General features: G+C 34.3%; 1 long non-coding RNA gene across 1 annotated transcript; it reads left to right on the plus strand.

Moving 5' to 3' along the window:
• The first annotated feature begins 3,493 nt into the window (after positions 1–3,493).
• On the plus strand, positions 3,494–6,603 carry LOC124896778. The gene is made up of 2 exons (XR_007053247.1): positions 3,494–4,416; positions 6,149–6,603. It is a non-coding gene; the product is annotated as an uncharacterized LOC124896778 (long non-coding RNA).
• Positions 6,604–17,814: the final 11,211 nt, after the last annotated feature.

The following is a 17,814-nucleotide window of genomic DNA, read 5'->3' on the forward strand; positions in this document are numbered from 1 at the left end:
CCCAAAAATTTGTTTGGATCTCCAGGAATTGTTTGACAGCACTTCGCCTTGTCGAGTTGACCTCTGGGCAGAACTCCGTTAGTCGATTCGTTGAAGAGCTGTGTAGTCAATGCAGAAGCTTTATCCAATGCTTACGGAATCCCCCTTTTAGCATGTCATGTTACCCCCTATTTTTATTTGTAGGGGGTAGGCCTGGTTGCTTGTGATTGGCCGAAACATGTCACTTTGACACTTCGTGACTTTTGACTGGTTCTTGGATTTGAATGAGATTTTCACATCATTTGTACATGTGGCGGCGTCTCATTGGTCTTTGATTTGACTGGGATGCCACGTCACTTGATGAGTTTGGGCTTCCAAGGGTAATGGACTTTGAAGTCCTTGATGAGGAATAAAATGGACTTATCATTTTTTATAGCCCAAAATAATTTTAGGGCCAATAAAATATGAATCAAATCTAAATTTTATATGAATTTGACCCAATAAATTTTACGTGTCTACAATACAATTACCCCAAACCTTGAAATCTAAGACTATTAGGTAATTGTTGAATAATTTTTTTTTCAAGTACCTCATTATTAAAAAATTTTCCTCTCAAATAGGTTTGAGTAGCATAGTAGCTAACTGGTCTCAATCTCAAGAACTTTTTATAGTTTTTGCTGACTTTTCATTTTTGAGAGGGAACATCTTTCCTCCCCCTCTTCTTCTTCTTCTTCTTCTTCTTCTTCTTCTTCTTCTTCTTCTTCTTCTTCTTCTTCTTCTTCTTCTTCTTCTTTTTCTTCTTCTTCTTCTTCTTCTTCTTTAAGGCCAATGAAATCTTCATCTTCCCTAATATTTTTTTTCACCTTGGAAACTTTGTATCTCTTACTTGCTTCAACAATCTCTCTCACTTCATCAACCCTTTTTTTTTGGTGTTTTCCATTATAGGAGGTAAAGAGGAGAAGGTTTGAACTTGGATTTTTATTTAGGTTCATGAGGGACTCTCTTATTGTACCCAGGAATGAAAGATGACATACCTTTTATGTATTTTAGGGAAAGGACAATATCTACATCACAGTCAACTTCTTCTTCATCAAGATAAGAAGTTTTAGGAATCTTAGTGAAGAAAGCAACAATGATTACTCATTAGAACTCCAGGAATAGTTTAGAGAATCATATTTTTAATGATATAGAGATGGGAAGTTTAGAGATGGAATATGAGATTGTGATCTAATAGGAGTAGATGAAAGAGAGTATGATGAAGAACATAATCGATATTTCTCTTGAGATTGTGTACCTGTGAATGGGGAAAAATCCTCATCATAGGAGTAATCCATGAAGGAATGGAATGGAGAAGCAGTAGGTTTTGAGGCTAATGATGAAGGTTTCATATTTGTTGAGGATTCTTTAAGCTTTTGGGAGAGAAAAGCCAGAGATTTTGGTTAAGGGTTTTGTGAAGATGGACAATTTTGAGAGCGTGTTTCTAAAGTGTTGAGATGGTTAAGGTGATGGTTGTCTATTTTGGAAGGAGGGATAAATGATTCAATGGCATCTCATTTGATTTTTCCATTTAGAATTTTGTCTTATTTAGAATAAGTGATCCATTGCTGAGGATTAGGTCCTCATGACAAAATAATAATATTTTAAAGACTTGTACTAAGATTTGAAAGCTTTGTAAAGGATGTGCGTATCGGACCTAGTGACCAAGTCTTTGTAAGACTTTCCTGCTTTATGTGAGATTGTAAATATTAGAAATAAGATATTATAATTAGATCCATTATTAATCCCTTTAGCTGTGAGTTTTATCCTTCGAGGGAACAAAAACAAAGTTAATTACAATATCTATTGTTTATCATATTTCATCTTATACCTTACAATTTTCCTAGTCAATCATTGAGAGAAGTTTGATTCTTTTCTTACTATAGTTGATTAATCAGCCCAAGGGCTAACCTATTCTTTTCAAAATATTCTCTTTCCATAGCTTTGGTAACGATTTCAACAATTTGTTCATCAGTTTCACAAGGCACTATTTCAATCAACCTCTTTTCTATACTATCTCTATGAAAGTGATGCCTCATATCATATATTTAGTTTTTTTTGCTAGACTGTATTCTTCGCTATATTGACTGCGCTTGTATTGTCAAATAGAATTTGAGTATATCCTAAATTAATACCATAGTCACTGAGTTGCTATTTTTTCCAAAGTAGTTGAGAACAACAAGAAGCAAAATTCATATTTTCAGCCTTAAAAATTGAGAATGCTACTAAATTTTATTTCTTTTTACCCACGAGATAGGATAAGGTCCTAAAAAGTATTCCATTTCAAAGGTGCTTTTTCTATCCACCAAGTATCTGGCATAATCAATTTCAACATAACTAATAATATGAAATAAATCGTCAACATGATACCAGAGAACTGAGACTTGAACCTTTAACTGAGATTTCTTAGGAGAGGATTGAAATCTAGCACATAACCCCACACTGTATATAATGTCAGGTCAGCTTGCAGTAAGGTAGAGCTATGAGCCTATCATTACTCTATATTTATTCTCAATAATAGATACTCTTGATTCATCTTTATTAAGCTTTGTGGTAGTAACAATAAGAATATTATTTGTCTTGTCCTCATCCGTCTCAAATTTCTTCAACAATTCTTTGACATACTTTTGTTGGTGTATAAATTATTCAACTTTAGTTTGATTTATCTACAATCCTAGAAAGAAAGTTAGTTCCTTGATCGTACTTATTTCAAATTCACCGCTCATCAAGGAGGCAAACTCATTACCCAACACATCATCAGTAGCTTAAAAAAATTATCTCATTCACATATATTTGTACAATAAGGAGCTTAACTCCTTCTTTCCTCATAAAAAATGTATTGTCAATTCCCCCCCTTATATATTTATGCTACAAAAGAAGATAATTTATCATACCAAGCTCTGAGAGCTTGTTTACGCATAAAGGGATTTGTCAAGTTTATACATATGATTAGAGAATTCAAAACTTTCAAAGCTGGGGGGTTGTTTTACATAGACCTTTTTCATCAGATAACCATTCAAGAAGACACTTTTGACATCCATCTGAAATAGCTTGAAATCTATAATGTTGACACCTAATTTTTGTCCTTCACGACTAAATTTAATCCTGAGCTTCTTCGATTTTTAATAAAATTGAAATATTTATTTCATCCGAATAAAAATTTTTTAAAATATATTTGTACGTAATTTTGTCATTTTTAAGTAGCGATTATATATTATCGTGTTCAATTAAATGAGATTATATAATTTGATTACTTAAATATTTATTCTATGGAATATCAAATTTTAATTAAGGATTATTTTTTGAAAATAGATATAATAATTAAAATCTTGATTTTAATATAATTTATTATCAACATAATTTATTTGGATAAATATGTGTTTGATTTTATTAAATCAAGAAGTTCAAAATTAAAGGAGGTATTAATTCATTTCGAATTTTGATTTAATTTAGCCAATCTATTAGATTTGGCGATAATTGAAATCAAATTGGCCATAATTGCGATGTAATTGGCCAATTGATTTTCAACTTGGCTAAAACTTAAATGAATTGGCCAAATTTCCAATTACATAATCTAACCAATACCGAATTAAACCAATTTCGGCCAGTTTCCTAATTAAACCAACTATCAGCAACAGTAACCCAACACAATAACAATTTCAATCGGCCCAAATAGTCTGACCCGGCCCAGCACTAAATCCCCTTTTCTCCTTCATCATCAATAAACAATAGGAGCAAAACAAAAAAAAAAATGTACAAAAACTTTCAGTTAACACCTATCAGCCAACAACGACTTCAATTCCATTGACCATAAGCTCCGTCAACGCCGGATGCCAACAGCTGAAACATCACTGGCTATTTTAGTGACGCGAAACCAACACCAGCCCAAAGAACTCAACAGGGAAATCCTACCCGTTAGAAACCCGATTTCAATTTCAACCCGAATCTTCCTCAATATCCACCTCAGCCTCTAAAGTGGCAAAACTGGGGTTGTATTTCGAAGGTTCTAGAACCCATGACGTGTCTCCGTACTCATCTTTTAGGTTTTATCCGTTGGTTCAAAAATTTGAATTGGGAATAATTCATACAAAGAGGGTATCTTTCTTTCTAGCTGGGGGCTGGTCCTCATATTTTTCAATGGTATTTTTCAAAATTCCCTAAAATTCCCCTAAAACTCTTTGTCCCATATCGATGGAACGTGAAATCCATCCCCATTTTTGTTTTGCTATAAATAGCTCATCCATGAGCCAAAAATAACAAGTCTTGAAGGCTAAAAAATCAAGCTATCAAGCAAACCCCTTTTTAGTAAAAAATATTCTCAAAAAGTTATCGAAATCATCGGAGTAGCGGAGAAGTCTTTCCGATGGGGATCGAAACTAGTTGTTTTGCTGCCCGTAAAAGGTAAACACACGTCGTCTTTCTAGTTTTGTTATTCTTCTTCATCCCTTTCTTTCTATCTTCGTAGTTTCGTAATCATAGTTAGTAGTTTGTAGTTTAGTTATAGAATTCGGCGTTTGATTATGGTGTTGATCTGGCTGCTACCCATTTTTCTTTCTCTTTTCTGCGTCTTTATATGTTGCTTTGTGTATGTGGTGAGATGATGTATGTATGAGCATTCTGCCCAGCTCCTGATTAGTGTTATGTATTCTGTTCTATTTGTCCATGGGTATTCGGGGAAACAAATAGAGGAGAACATATACGTGAGTCGGCCGTGTGAATGTGTGGGTCAATCATATGGCTGTATATGGTGAGGTAAAGTTGAGTGCGTAATATGCAGTGATAGTGTGTGTATTTTGCTTAAATAAAAATGAAGGGGTCCCCATTGCTGAGTGCTGTTGGTGTCAAAATTATAAAATTTTTAGTATAATTGAATTTGGTCTCGTTTATTATCTTAGATGTTGAAAAATCGATGTAGCTTGCTGATTCTCTCTCGAACCTGGTTTGTGTCATTTTTCTTCCATTTAGACAGTGATTTTAGGGTCTAAAACTCTTGAAGTTTTTCAAGACCGTGTTTTGGATAATAGCTGCGTTCGTTTTCATTTCCCGAAAATTGTTATAGGCCGAGGGGCCAGACTTGATGTATCATGATGATTCATGTTAGTTAAGTTTGTTGTTTCGAATGGTAGATCTTTTAGGGTTGTCTTATCATCGTCGCGACTTTCAGTCATTTGGGGTTTCTTCGGTTTAAGATGGGAGCTTTGAGAATTTGTTTTTCTTTTTTAGGCTTTCTGCTTAGTATTTGTTCGTATTAATTTAACCGTTGCTCGTTTAGATGGTGTTTGTTCGAATTGGCATGGTATTTTCCTAGTATTTTCACCTTCTTCCTTTGCTCCTTCTATTTTTAGATCATCGTAGTTGTAGTCTCATAGTTGGTAAATTTGTGGGTCCCTCCTTGTCTTATTGGTTTGTTTTCTATGGATCAAACCCCTTCCCCAAATTGCTCTTTGAGTTGGTCTTATTGTGGTTTCAAATTTTGCTCTAACTTCAGCAAATACCTTTGTAAAATTTGTTGATTTGAATTGTATACCTTTCAATGAAATATTGGTGGGTTTGATATGTTTTCCTTGGAATTGAGCCGGATTTGCTTTACATTGAACCCTGTCCTATAAAGTCAATTTATTGTTCCTTTTATTGTTTACGAATTTGATGTTGTGTATTTCATTCTGGTGTATTTGTTAAAAAAATGAATTAGTGTTACTGTAGTACAAACCTCATTTTGAGATGATTCCAAATACTAAGGAGGGATACGCTGATTTTGATTTTTGACTGTTCGATAGGATTCTAGTTACCTCGTTTATATAGTTGACATGTATTGATTCTCTTTTATATTTCCTTTCTTTCTTGGGTTGATCATGTACTTTTAAATTTTTCTGTCTTGATTGAATTTGTAAACTGAATCGATGAGAATACGTCTTACTTTTTCTACATCGGCTTATGATTATTTAAGACTCATACTATGTTTAGTTAAATCCTCAATAGTTTTCATCTAGTTTTTCTTCTCTTTGATGGATCATGTGTTAACTAATTTAATTTTCTTTTCCTTGGTTGGCTATGTGTTATTTTTATATTTATTTCCCTTCGTTAATCATGTATTAATGTCCTTTATTTTTCTTGTTTTGCATGAAATTCGTAGGAGTCCAAACGGACTCTTTCCCTTTGCATTCTATAATGGGTCAATGAGGCCCACTTTTTAGAAGACTTTTGAAAGACACGATCTCATGGCGTGTGGATACGAACAATTGGAAGAAGAAAAATGGGCTAAATCCCATCTTTGAAGCGGCTAAGAGACTTGAAAGTCTCGTTTTTTAACTTATTTGTTTATTTATTTAGTCTTTACTTATTTCTTTATTTCATTATTCATTCATTTGGACCTCGACGCCAAAGTTGTAAATTTAATATAGGTGAAGCAAGTTTTGGGCCAAAAAAGCTCAAAAACATAGATTAGGATAGGTGAAAAATGAGTCGAAAGTCCAATTAGATTGTGACAGATTTCGTTCATTTTGGCCCAATGGTCTGTCTTTTACTTTCTTCCCCCTTTCCCCTTTTATGTGTTTATTTGCTTATTAATTTATTTAGACTTAGTTAAAATCCCTACTAAGTTGCCCGAATCTATTTTACACAAGGTTTTTTTTTTTTTTAAAAAAGTCAAATCATTTTTCAATAAATCAATCTTAAAAAGTTAGTCAAAAGATGTTTTCAAACAGTTCAGATAACCGCAATTTAGTGGACGTTTTGGATGCCTAAAATCTTCCTAAAATGTTAATAAGAACCACTTACTCAGAATCTTTAAAACTTAAACGATTTTTTTGCTTTGGATCGTTTAAAGTATCTTATAAAGGTTTCTTAATTCCTGTGGTGTCTCTAAAAAAGCCAAAATTTTCACAAAATATATTTGAGAGGAAAATTCAATCATCATTCTTACTGCTGCCATCTTGCTATTGGGCAAAAGTTTTATCAAAGTCAGTTTCTTCTTCTTCTTGGTTATACCGTTGCACCACAAGTCTGGCTTTATTTCTAGTCTCCATTTCTTAATCTTCTTGCTTATTTCTGAGCATCCATCTACCCCAATAATGGTTCTTTCTACAGCATTTGGGATCAAGTTTTACACCTCGCATCTTTTAAATTGGTTCAATTTTTATTGCACTGAGAAAATTTAGTCTGAATCCAATAAGGATTCCTTGATTTTTTTAAAATCTATCAGTGAAAAGTATGCTGAGTTAGCACAATTAGATGTGAGCTATGGTGTTTCCAATTCCTTCCAACAAGAAGTTTAAAAGTACATGGTACATTAAGGTGATAAGAAGAGTCTTCTATATGAGTAGTTCCCCCTAAGGTTAGCAATTCTCTTTGGTTCATAGGATCTTGTTCAACAGCTGGGTTGACATTTTTGTGAGCTTTTTCATCTTTCTCATCTTCCAAATCATGTACCAACCCAATACCTTTATCATCATCATTGATGCTACTTTATTTTATTTCATAATTTTTCATCAAAGATGACATGGATGCTCTTGTCTACACAACTTATTCTTTTGTTGAAGTCTTTGTATGCTTTACTTTGTGAAGAGTACCTTAATAAGATGCCTTCATCACTTTTTACATCAAATTTTTTCAGTTCCTTCTTTTGATTGCTGTGAATAAAATACTTTCAATCAAATAGTTTCAAATAGGTGAGATTTGACTTCCTTACTTTTAGCAACTTATAAGGAGTATTATCTAGTAATGGTCTGATCATACATCTATTTATGAGATAACATATTGTAATTACAACTTCAGTCCATAAAATTTTGAGAAGACCACTAGCTATCAACATGTTTATAACCATATCTCTTTGAGATCTGCTCTGCCTTTCAACTACACTAGTTTGCTAAGGAGTTCTTGTTGCAGAGAACTTGTGATCGATATCATTTCTAGAAAAAAGTTAAAAATTTTATATTTTTAAATTCAGTAACATGAACAGACCTTATTCTAACAAACTCAATATTCAGCTTCTTTTGAGCCAGTTTAAAAAATGTATAGAACACACAAAAATTTTCATCCTTAGAGCTTGAAAAAATTTCATATGAACCTTGAGTAATCATCAATAATCACAAATTTATATCTTTTTTCATATCTGCTTGTGACTCTCATAGGACCACACATATCCATATGTAACAGTTCTAGAGGGTAGTAATACTCACCATCCTCTTAGGATTAAAAGAGAACTTTATATGTTTTTTAGCACAAGCATCACTCACAAGAAATTTCTCTATCTTATTCTTTGGCAGTCCTAACACCAGATCTTTTGACACCAACTTATTGATAATGGAGAAACATGCATATCCTAACCTTCTTGTGCTATAGTAATGAGTGTTGGCTATGATAGTGAAGCAAGTTAATTCAAATTTTAGAGGGTCTATGATGTCTTCTTTTTACATAGTCTTGTGTCTTTTTCTCTTATGAAATAAGCTTTGACTACTTATATTAGTCATAACATAATCAGCTATAGTGAATAACACATTATTTCTGTTGTCATACATCTGTGATATGCCTAATAGGCTGTGTTTTAGACCAAGAACATCGTAGACATTATTTATAGCATGAGAAACAGACTTTCCCGCCTTTTCTTTGCCAATAATTTCTTCAGTTTTTCTATTTTTAAAAGCAACACTTCCATCTTGAAATTTTATGTGAGAGAGGAAGTTTTCTTTGTTTTCATCTATGTGTCTAGATCAAGCACCGTCAAGGTACCAAGACTTGCTCCTTCCCCTCTGTTTCTCCTACAAAACATAGATCAAAATTTAGATTTGGGTATCCAAATCAAATTCAATCCCTTTTTGTAAGAGAAAGGACGAATTATATCTCTTTTTGCCCAGTGAGGAAGACCTTTCATAATAGAGAAATTTTTTCCCAGTTCTTTAGTCTGTGTTTATTAATAAAATTAAAATTTCTTTATTCAACTCTCATATGTGTATGACACTATTTCTTAAGATGTCCTTCCTTGCCACAAACAATACACACCATATTTATGGAATAGTTTACTTTGCAAGACTCAATTCTAAATTCTAGCTATGTTGAAAAGTGGACTGACAATTTTGAATGTGAGTAAGTAAATCTGAGGATCTGTTCTATTTTTTATCATGTTCTAACTCAAATTTTTCATTATTCAGATCTTTTTTTAGTGAGTTATTTTTCTCAAGCAATTCTAGAAGACTAGTATTGAGCTTTTTATGCCTTATTCTAAGTTTTGTTGAATAATAACTTCTTGTTTTTTCCTTTGTCTGTCAATTCTTCCAGAGAATTCTTTAGAGATGCATTTTCTTCCTCAAAACTTTCATATTCTAATATTAGATATGCATAATCACTCTTTAGATTTTCTTTATCAAAACATGCAGAATTATCTATAAGAACAAGTGAAAGAGACTCAGGTTTATTTTTAGAGTAATTTTACAGTTTGGGTTGGAAGTTAGAAAAATATACCTTATATCTTTATGTTCAGTGTGATTATCAGAATCAGAGTTGGCTGAGCGCAAGAATTTTCTCTATTGAGTCATCTTTTTCAGAATCATCTTCAGTATACTCATAGGTAGAAGAGCTAGAGTGTTTCCTTCTTTTGCTTTAACTATAGCCAACACGGATTGATTGCTGGGATCTTCATCAGACTCATTAGTAAGTTCTTTCATAGCAATTAGGGCCTTTTGAACAGCTATGAAAAGAGAGTGAACACTTTTCTTTGATTTTTTGGGGTCTTAGTAACAATCTTTTTTATATTCTACTGCCTACATAGGATAAAATTTGATAAAGTGATCTGGACTGTCCCATTTGTGACATAATTGGGCATCTTTTCTTAAAACTTTGAGAGCCATTCTCTAAGCTTTTTAACCTCTTTTGAACATGCATAGAAACTTTCTATCAACCAAGGTAAAGTTCTCTTCCTCATAATCAACAGTTTCAGTAGCCTTAAAAAACTCGTTCTATCCTTTTTTTTTGTTCCAATATCTTTTTCCTGATTCTTCTTTAGTTCATCAGTTTTCAAATTTTCAATGAGTTCATCCATGGCTATAGTGTCTAGGTCTCTAGATTTGGTGAATGCTTCAACCTTGCTTTATCAAGATTTAGGTAGTACATTAAGAAGTTCTCTAACTGCCTTTTTAGTAGGAATAAGTTCTTCTAAGGAATAAATTTCATTTAGAATTACACTGAACCTTGTATGCAAGTTTGAATTGTCTCTCGTTTTTTCATCCTGAACAATTCATATTGCCTATTTAGATTGTCTATCTTATCCTTTGTCACAACATAAGTATCTTCATGAGTAGTTTGAAGAGTATCCCATATTTGTTTTGTTTTGTATCTTTATAGGAGGATCAAAATCTTCCTAGATCTGGCATTATTTTGAATAACTATATATCGAAAGCATTCCATTCTTTTCAATTCATGGGAACTTGTTCCTTTTTATCAACAGAGATTTCCATAGAAATAGTAGAGCCATTCAATATGACATTCCATAGATCAACACTTTTACTAATGAGATGTTTCATCATCCTATTTTTTCATCAGCCATAATACTTATCATTGAACAGTGGTGGTCTTGTTTGAGAGAAACCCTCCTAAGCAGTTGGAGAGAGCCATATGATGCTTTTCAGGTGTTAACCTTTAATGAAAAGACCATCTCTGATATCAATTGAAGAAAGCTAGTGCCAATTGCTTTTTCTAGGAATCAGGTTCTTAGCAGATATCATTTGATTAGTAATTAAATTCATCGCCAGTTAACGCGTAAAAACCTCCTTTTCTCAAGGAGTAACCACCACAAACTTAAATTCACTAAAACTAAATAAGTTGTATGATTACAACTCAATATGAAAGGAACTAACTCTAGCTCTAGTACCTAAACACAAACAATTAGCTATAATTATTCCTATTAAGAACTCTCCCAAGAAGCCAAATCTATTTCTTGTTACAAACCTCAATAGCTAAATCACAACAAGTATCATAATAAAATAGCTATAACTAAATAGTTATACTCTAGCAATACTCAGTAATAAAAAAACAACCTTTAACTATAATCAAGAACTCAATTATGATTTGCCTTCAATGAATAACTTCATATTTACTTGTTATAATCTCCTACTGCTTGATAATATTTCTTTCTTTGTGTATGCAATAGGTGGTCCAAAACTGTCTTATCCTTCTCCTTTTATAGATACATCAAGATGTCCTCTCTTAAAATGAAACCCGACTCTAACGTCTATTCTTATCAGTCAAGAACACAACTTTTTCTTGTCTACTTGGACACAATTAATACCATAAATAGAAAAACTTTCATAAATAGAATCATACTAAAAATAGAATTTCTCTGTCATCAAAACATGTATGACAACGAGACTTCAAGATGCCTGTCTTACTAATTTTTGAAGTGTAGATGCATGTCTTATATGCCTCTAAACAGTTAATCAACTACCCATCATCACTACTAGAAAACAACAAAAATCCACCTCCAAAAAGGATGAAGAAATCCGATCTTTAGAATTTGATTTTTTTCACCAATTTTTTTTTGTTTTTTTTGAATAATATAAATAAATAAATAAATAAATAAATCATAATCTCAAGTCAAGAATCACCAATGGTTTAGTACTTTAGTGATAAAAAAGTATCCTTCCATATGAAAGATGAAGGTTAAGTTGATTCCTTGATGGTGCATTTTATAATTGTGTAATTTTAAAATCGATCATGGGTGGTTGATATTTTCACAAATAAGTAAAATTTAGAAATCACCCGGCTTCTTTCAATATCTTTTTTTGAAAAAAAGATTGTCCCCAAAGGTCGATTATTTTTATCCATCGAGACTTTACTGATGACCTCCAATTTGATTTTCCAAACCATCCTCTTGAGGTTGGCTTACTAGGTTGATTTTTGGTATTTTTTATAGTACATGCTCATTCGATAAGAAGTATTAATATTGTAAAAACAGTTAACCACTTTAAGTGACTCTCCGGGCCCCGGGTGGTCTAACTAAATATATTGAATTTAACAAATCTAGTTCACGTCTGATCAATCACAAGGACTAGATGATTTAAATTGATATTAACATCACATATAAAGTTTTATTTGCTTGAAATTTTATAGTCAAAACTTTACTTGAAATGTCAAAGTGCCAAACCAGCTTTGATGATGTCAGTCTATTCAAATTCATCATCAATAATGAGTCCAAATTGATAGAGAGAAATGATACGGGTGTACCAAGCTGTCCAATAAGTTCACAACCATTCACACGTAGCCAAGTCGGGAGTTACAAAAAATCTAAGCTATGTTCATCCAAACGGACGTGTGTGAGTTGGTACTTGAGCCTTTCAATGGATTAAATATTTTTAAGTGTGAAGAGGAGCCTTGAAGTTTAATAAACTTACACTCCAAGGCCACTCCTTGGCAAGAGTAGGATGGTCATTTGTTATCTCCCTTTGTGGACTAATATAAATAGATAGTGTTAGGGTTATTTTTGGAGTTAGCTCATTCCTATTATTCAAGAAATAGAAGACTTGTAATATTGGTGACTTCTCTTTCTCATTTTGGAGAGGCCAAAATCAAAGGCTCACTAGTAGAGTGGTACTAGTGTTGGATCTTGGCTAGAAACTAGGGTCTTCGGGTTCTTGAGTTCCTCTTGGTCCAAGTAAGAATTTGGTGTTGATATTCATTAGTCTTAGGGTCCTTTCTCATTGTTAGGGTTCTTAGACTATTGAATATTATATGTCAAGTTTCTATACCTTTTGTAATCTTGATAACATTGTGTTGTTGAATCTAAAAGTGTAGTGAAGTCGTGTGGGGCTCTTTCAATTCTCTAGAAAAATTGTCATTTGTTGTTCTTGTTGTAAACTCATTTTTCTAGTCAAAACAAGTGTTGAAGCCTAGTGAAGCCGTGTATGGCCTCTTTCGATTCACTAGCACTTTGTTGTTCTTATTGTTGCTTCTTATGTTGGCTTGAATCTCTTGATACACACTTAGTTTTATATCATTTGGTATCAAATCTTGTGGTTTATTTTGTTCCAACAAAATCAATCTTGGGTTTGGTAGTTGAAAAATACCAAAAAAAAAAGATTGCTGAAATCTGAAAATTTCAGAAAAAAAAAGAAAAATCTGTTCATCTTGTTCTTGGCCGAGAAAATTGTGTTGTGTTGCTGTCTTGGCCGAGATTGGTGTTTGTGTGTTTATATCTAGATGTTATTTTGTTTGTTTAGTTTGTTTCTTCTGTTGATTTCTTTCTCATCAACACAAAAGGCTCATCAACACAAAAGGTGTCTAAAGCTAAGTTGAGCTACACATATTGACATTGCTATTGTGGACTTGAAGTGGTAGTATGATGAACTTGAAGTAGACTGAGTTTGTGTGTTGTTGCTTGACTTTAAAGTGGGATATTATTGGTGAATTGTGTTTGTGTTCTTGAAGTATTGTTATGGTGTTCATCTTGATCTTCTCACCATCTCATATCTTGACCACTATAAAGACTAAAATAGATCCAAAGGGGTTGTAAGACAAAGTTGTAAACTTGTTTGTGAATAGACTAGCCAACATCACTTCCTTGACTTAACAACCACTTTTCCTTAAAATAAAGAACCTTGTCTTATGGAACTAGTAAAGTGAAGCCTCATTTTTTTTATTTGAAAAAAGTTTAAAAGTTACAAGACTTTACTTTCCCTCCAAAAGCAAAGTCATCCATTACAAAATTATGAAGATTAAGGCTTCAAGTTGTTGAACAAAATGTATGGACCCGTGACTAATTTCATGCTGCCACATCACCTTAATCACTGTTCACGTCATTAATTAAGCTCAATTTGGATATTCTAGTTTCTAATTATTGATTCTTAGTTTCATCTAATTGACTCAAGAACTAATTAACAAGCTAGTACATTCCTACTAGGTTGTCAATTAGTCCTTTGAACCCTTGTATTCGTGTCATCATTTGTTTGTGTGGTTTTGTCGTTTGAATACGTTGTAACTCCTTGACTCTAGTACGATAAAAATTCCTTGAGTTTCAAATAATAATCTACTTCGAACAAGAGAATACTCAAACCTTAAGGATTCATGGGTTACTAGCCAATCTACAACACTTGTAGAGCTCGAATGTGAGTGATCGGAGAGTGTGTGAGTGAGGAGAGGTTTTAAACTAACTTGTTTGTTGCTTATGTAGGTAATACCTTGAAAATGGAGGGAACCACATCTCAAACCGTGGATTCTAATAAAATAGAGAATATGAGGGTTACTCTTGAGACTATGACCCGAGCTCTTGAGAGGTTGAGTATGGAAGTAGGAGCCATAAGGGGAGAAGTGACGACTATTAGTGGGAGGTTAGAACAAGTGGAGAGTTAAAGGAAATCTCGTCCTTCTACTCCCCGACATATTTCATCAAGTGGACATGATGGAAATTCCTCCACCACCGTTACTCCAAAAACATGGCCACAATTGCCAAATCCTTCACTAGCTCCACTAAATGCCGCAAGCCAAACCACTTATAACCCCCTAAACCAAGACTCCAATAGAACAATCCATTCCCAAACTCTTTAAGTTCTACAAGAGGGACTCGGACATCAAATGCCTTCACAAAATCCGAACCCCCTTCCAAGATCAATTAAACCAAAGACCACTACCTCCGAAAAATCCAATCCCTCTAAATCAAGTTCTAAACGTCTAAAACCATCCCTTCCACTTTGAGGAATATGGTAGAGAGTATTATGAAGGGTATAAAGCCTTTGATGATGCTTATATGGGGAATAAGAGATGAGACGGGTACGTGTGGATCTAAGAAGATACCAAGGGTATAGAGAAATGGGAAACCATACGTGTGGATCTAAGAAGATACCAAGGTATAGAGAAATGGGAAACCAACATCAAGAGAAAGACGTAGGCATCAATACCATCAAATTGAGCCTACCTATATTTAAGGGTGAAAGTGACCCCGAGGTGTATCTTGCTTGGGATTCGGAGTGTGATAAAGTGTTTCAAGTGAATGATATATCGGAGGAGAAGAAGAGTTGTTATGCCGTAGCTCACTTTGAAGGTTATGCTAACACATGGTGGGAATATGTCAAACTATTTGGTAATGAGTTGATTGATGGACAACCATCACCATGGTTACAGTTGAGGTATCTAATGAGGCAACGGTATCTTCCTGAAAGTTATCGTCATGAGTTGCTTGCTAGGTTGTACAATTTGTGACAAGGGAATTGAAGTGTGATGGCATATTATGATGAGTTTTAACAACTCATGTTGAAGCTTGATCATCATGGAGAACAAATTGGCCATGACATCATTCGGTTCAAGTGTGGGTTGAATAAAGAGATTTCCACTCATTTGGCGCTTCACATGTTTGATACCGTTGAAGAAATTTTCCAAGCGGCTCTTAAGATTAAAAGGGAGCTTAAAGAGAGGTCGTCATTCAAGGCAAATGGACCATCAACCTTGGGTTGGCCGAGGAGCAAAGATATGGTTCAACCATCTTTGGGTTGGCCCAAAAACAAGGACCAACCCATCACTATAAGGCTACCCGAGCCTAAAATAGTCCACAAATTTCCTCCCCGACAAGAAGCTCACAAGTATCTTAATCCTAAAGGGTTCCAATGTTTCAAGTGCCAATGTTGGGGACATAAAGCTAATTAATGTCCAAACCGATGCAATATGATCCTAAGGGAAGAGATATTGTATAACCTTGGTGAGGAAGTGGGTCTTGAAAAAGAAGAAAATAAAGACAAGTATCAAGATAGAGAGGAACCCAAAAATGAGCCACATAATGATGATGATGATGATTGTGAGGATGCTTATCCATAAGAAGGGGAGTGCGTGGTTCTAAATTTTGTAGTGAGGCATGCCATGATTAGTAAGGCAATAGATGATTCTAGCCAACGGGAGAATCTATTTCATACTAAATGGCTTGTGAAGGGAAGTATGTGCACTTTGGTGATAGATAGTGTAGTTGTGCAAATGTTGTTAGTGTTGCTATAGTGAACTTCTTGAAATTTCCAACTACACTTCATACTGGCCCTTATAAGTTACAGTAGTTGAATGAAGGTGGTGAATTAAAAGTCATGAGGCAATGTGTGATACAGTTTAAGGTAGGAAACTACCACGATGAAGTGCTTTGTAATTTAATACCAATGGAACCATGTCACTTGTTATTAGGTATACCTTGACAATATGATAGGTCTACTAAACATGATGGGAGGTATAATCGATATACACTTGAGAAGGATGGCCGAAAGGTCATACTTCATCCACTTTTGCCTTCACAAGTGAACGAGTTGCATTAAAGGATTAGAGAATTGAAAGAAAAGGGGAAGAAGTCCAAAAATAAATAAAAAGAGGGGGAACCCATAGGTGGGATAGTGGGGATATCCAGGGCTGCCTCAACATCAAAGGAAAAAAAAACATGGTGATGTTGGTTAGAAATAAGAAGCTCTTCGTGGATCATGATGAAGAGACACCCATGCTTCTTTTGGCACATTGTCTTAACACTAACCCCACTAATTCTTCTATTTCTCCTTTTATTTCTTGTGTGTTGCAGGATTATGAAGATGTTTTTCCCAAAGAACTTCCACAAGGAATGCTCCCTCTTCGGGGAATTGAGCACCAAATAGATTTTGTGCCGGAATCACAATTGCCCAACAAATTGGCTTTTAGGAGAAACCCGATGAATACCAAGTAATTACAACGCCAAGTTGAGAAACTCTTCAACAAAGGTTATATCAAGGAGAGTATGAGACCTTGCGCGGTCCTATGAGACCTTGCGCGGTCCCGGTGCTACTAGTTCCTAAAAAATATGGGACTTGGCGTATGGGCGTTGATTGCTGAGCCATCAACAAGATAACGGTAAAATATCGTCACCCTATTCGTAGATGATATGCTTGATAAATTGAGTGGTTCATTTTTGTTTTCTAAAATTAATTTGAGGAGTGACTATCACCAAATCCGTATGCAACCGGGTGATGAATGAAAAACCGCCTTTAAGACCAAATTTGGTCTCTATGAATGGATGGTTATGCCATTCAACCTAACAAATGCTCCTAGTACTTTCATGAGGCTAATGAATCATGTGATGAAGCCTTTTATCAAAAAGTTTGTTGTTGTCTACTTTAATGATGTGTTGGTGTATAGTAGGTCCTTAGATGAGCATGTAAAATATTTACAATGTGTGTTTGATGTCCTCCAAAAGGAGAAGTTATATGATAATTTAGAAAAGTGTTCTTTTGGTGTCCAAGAAGTTGTATTTCTCAGTTTTGTGGTGAGCTCAAGAGGGGTTAAAGTAGATTAATGTAAGATTGATGCTATCAAAAATTGGCCAACTCCCAAAACCATAGGTGAAGTGAGAAGCTTCCACGGGTTTGCTAGTTTTTATAGATGTTTCGTCAAAGGATTTAGCACCATAGCCGCCTCCTTGACCGAAGTGATTAAAAAGTATCGGCCTTTCAAGTTGGGAGATGAACAAGCTAAGTCCTTTAATGACTTGAAAGCTATGCTCATCTCGGCCCCTTTGTTATAATTTCTAAATTTTGACAAGAATTTTGAGGTTGAATGTGATGCTAGAAAAGTTGGTATAGGTGCAGTTTTAATGCAAGAATTGAAGCCTATTGCCTACTTTAGCGAAAATCTCAAAAGAGCAACTCTAAACTACTCTACATACGATTTAGAGTTTTATGCCTTGATTAGAGCCTTGGACACTTGGCAACATCATTTATGGCCTAAAGAATTCATGATCTAAATGGACCTTGAGTCCTTGAATCATCTTTAGGCACAAGATAAGCTTCACAAATGGCATGCCAAGTGGATTGAGTTTCTTGAAAC

Source organism: Capsicum annuum, chromosome 3, assembly GCF_002878395.1.
Source record: "Capsicum annuum cultivar UCD-10X-F1 chromosome 3, UCD10Xv1.1, whole genome shotgun sequence".
Taxonomy (NCBI): Eukaryota; Viridiplantae; Streptophyta; class Magnoliopsida; order Solanales; family Solanaceae; genus Capsicum; species Capsicum annuum.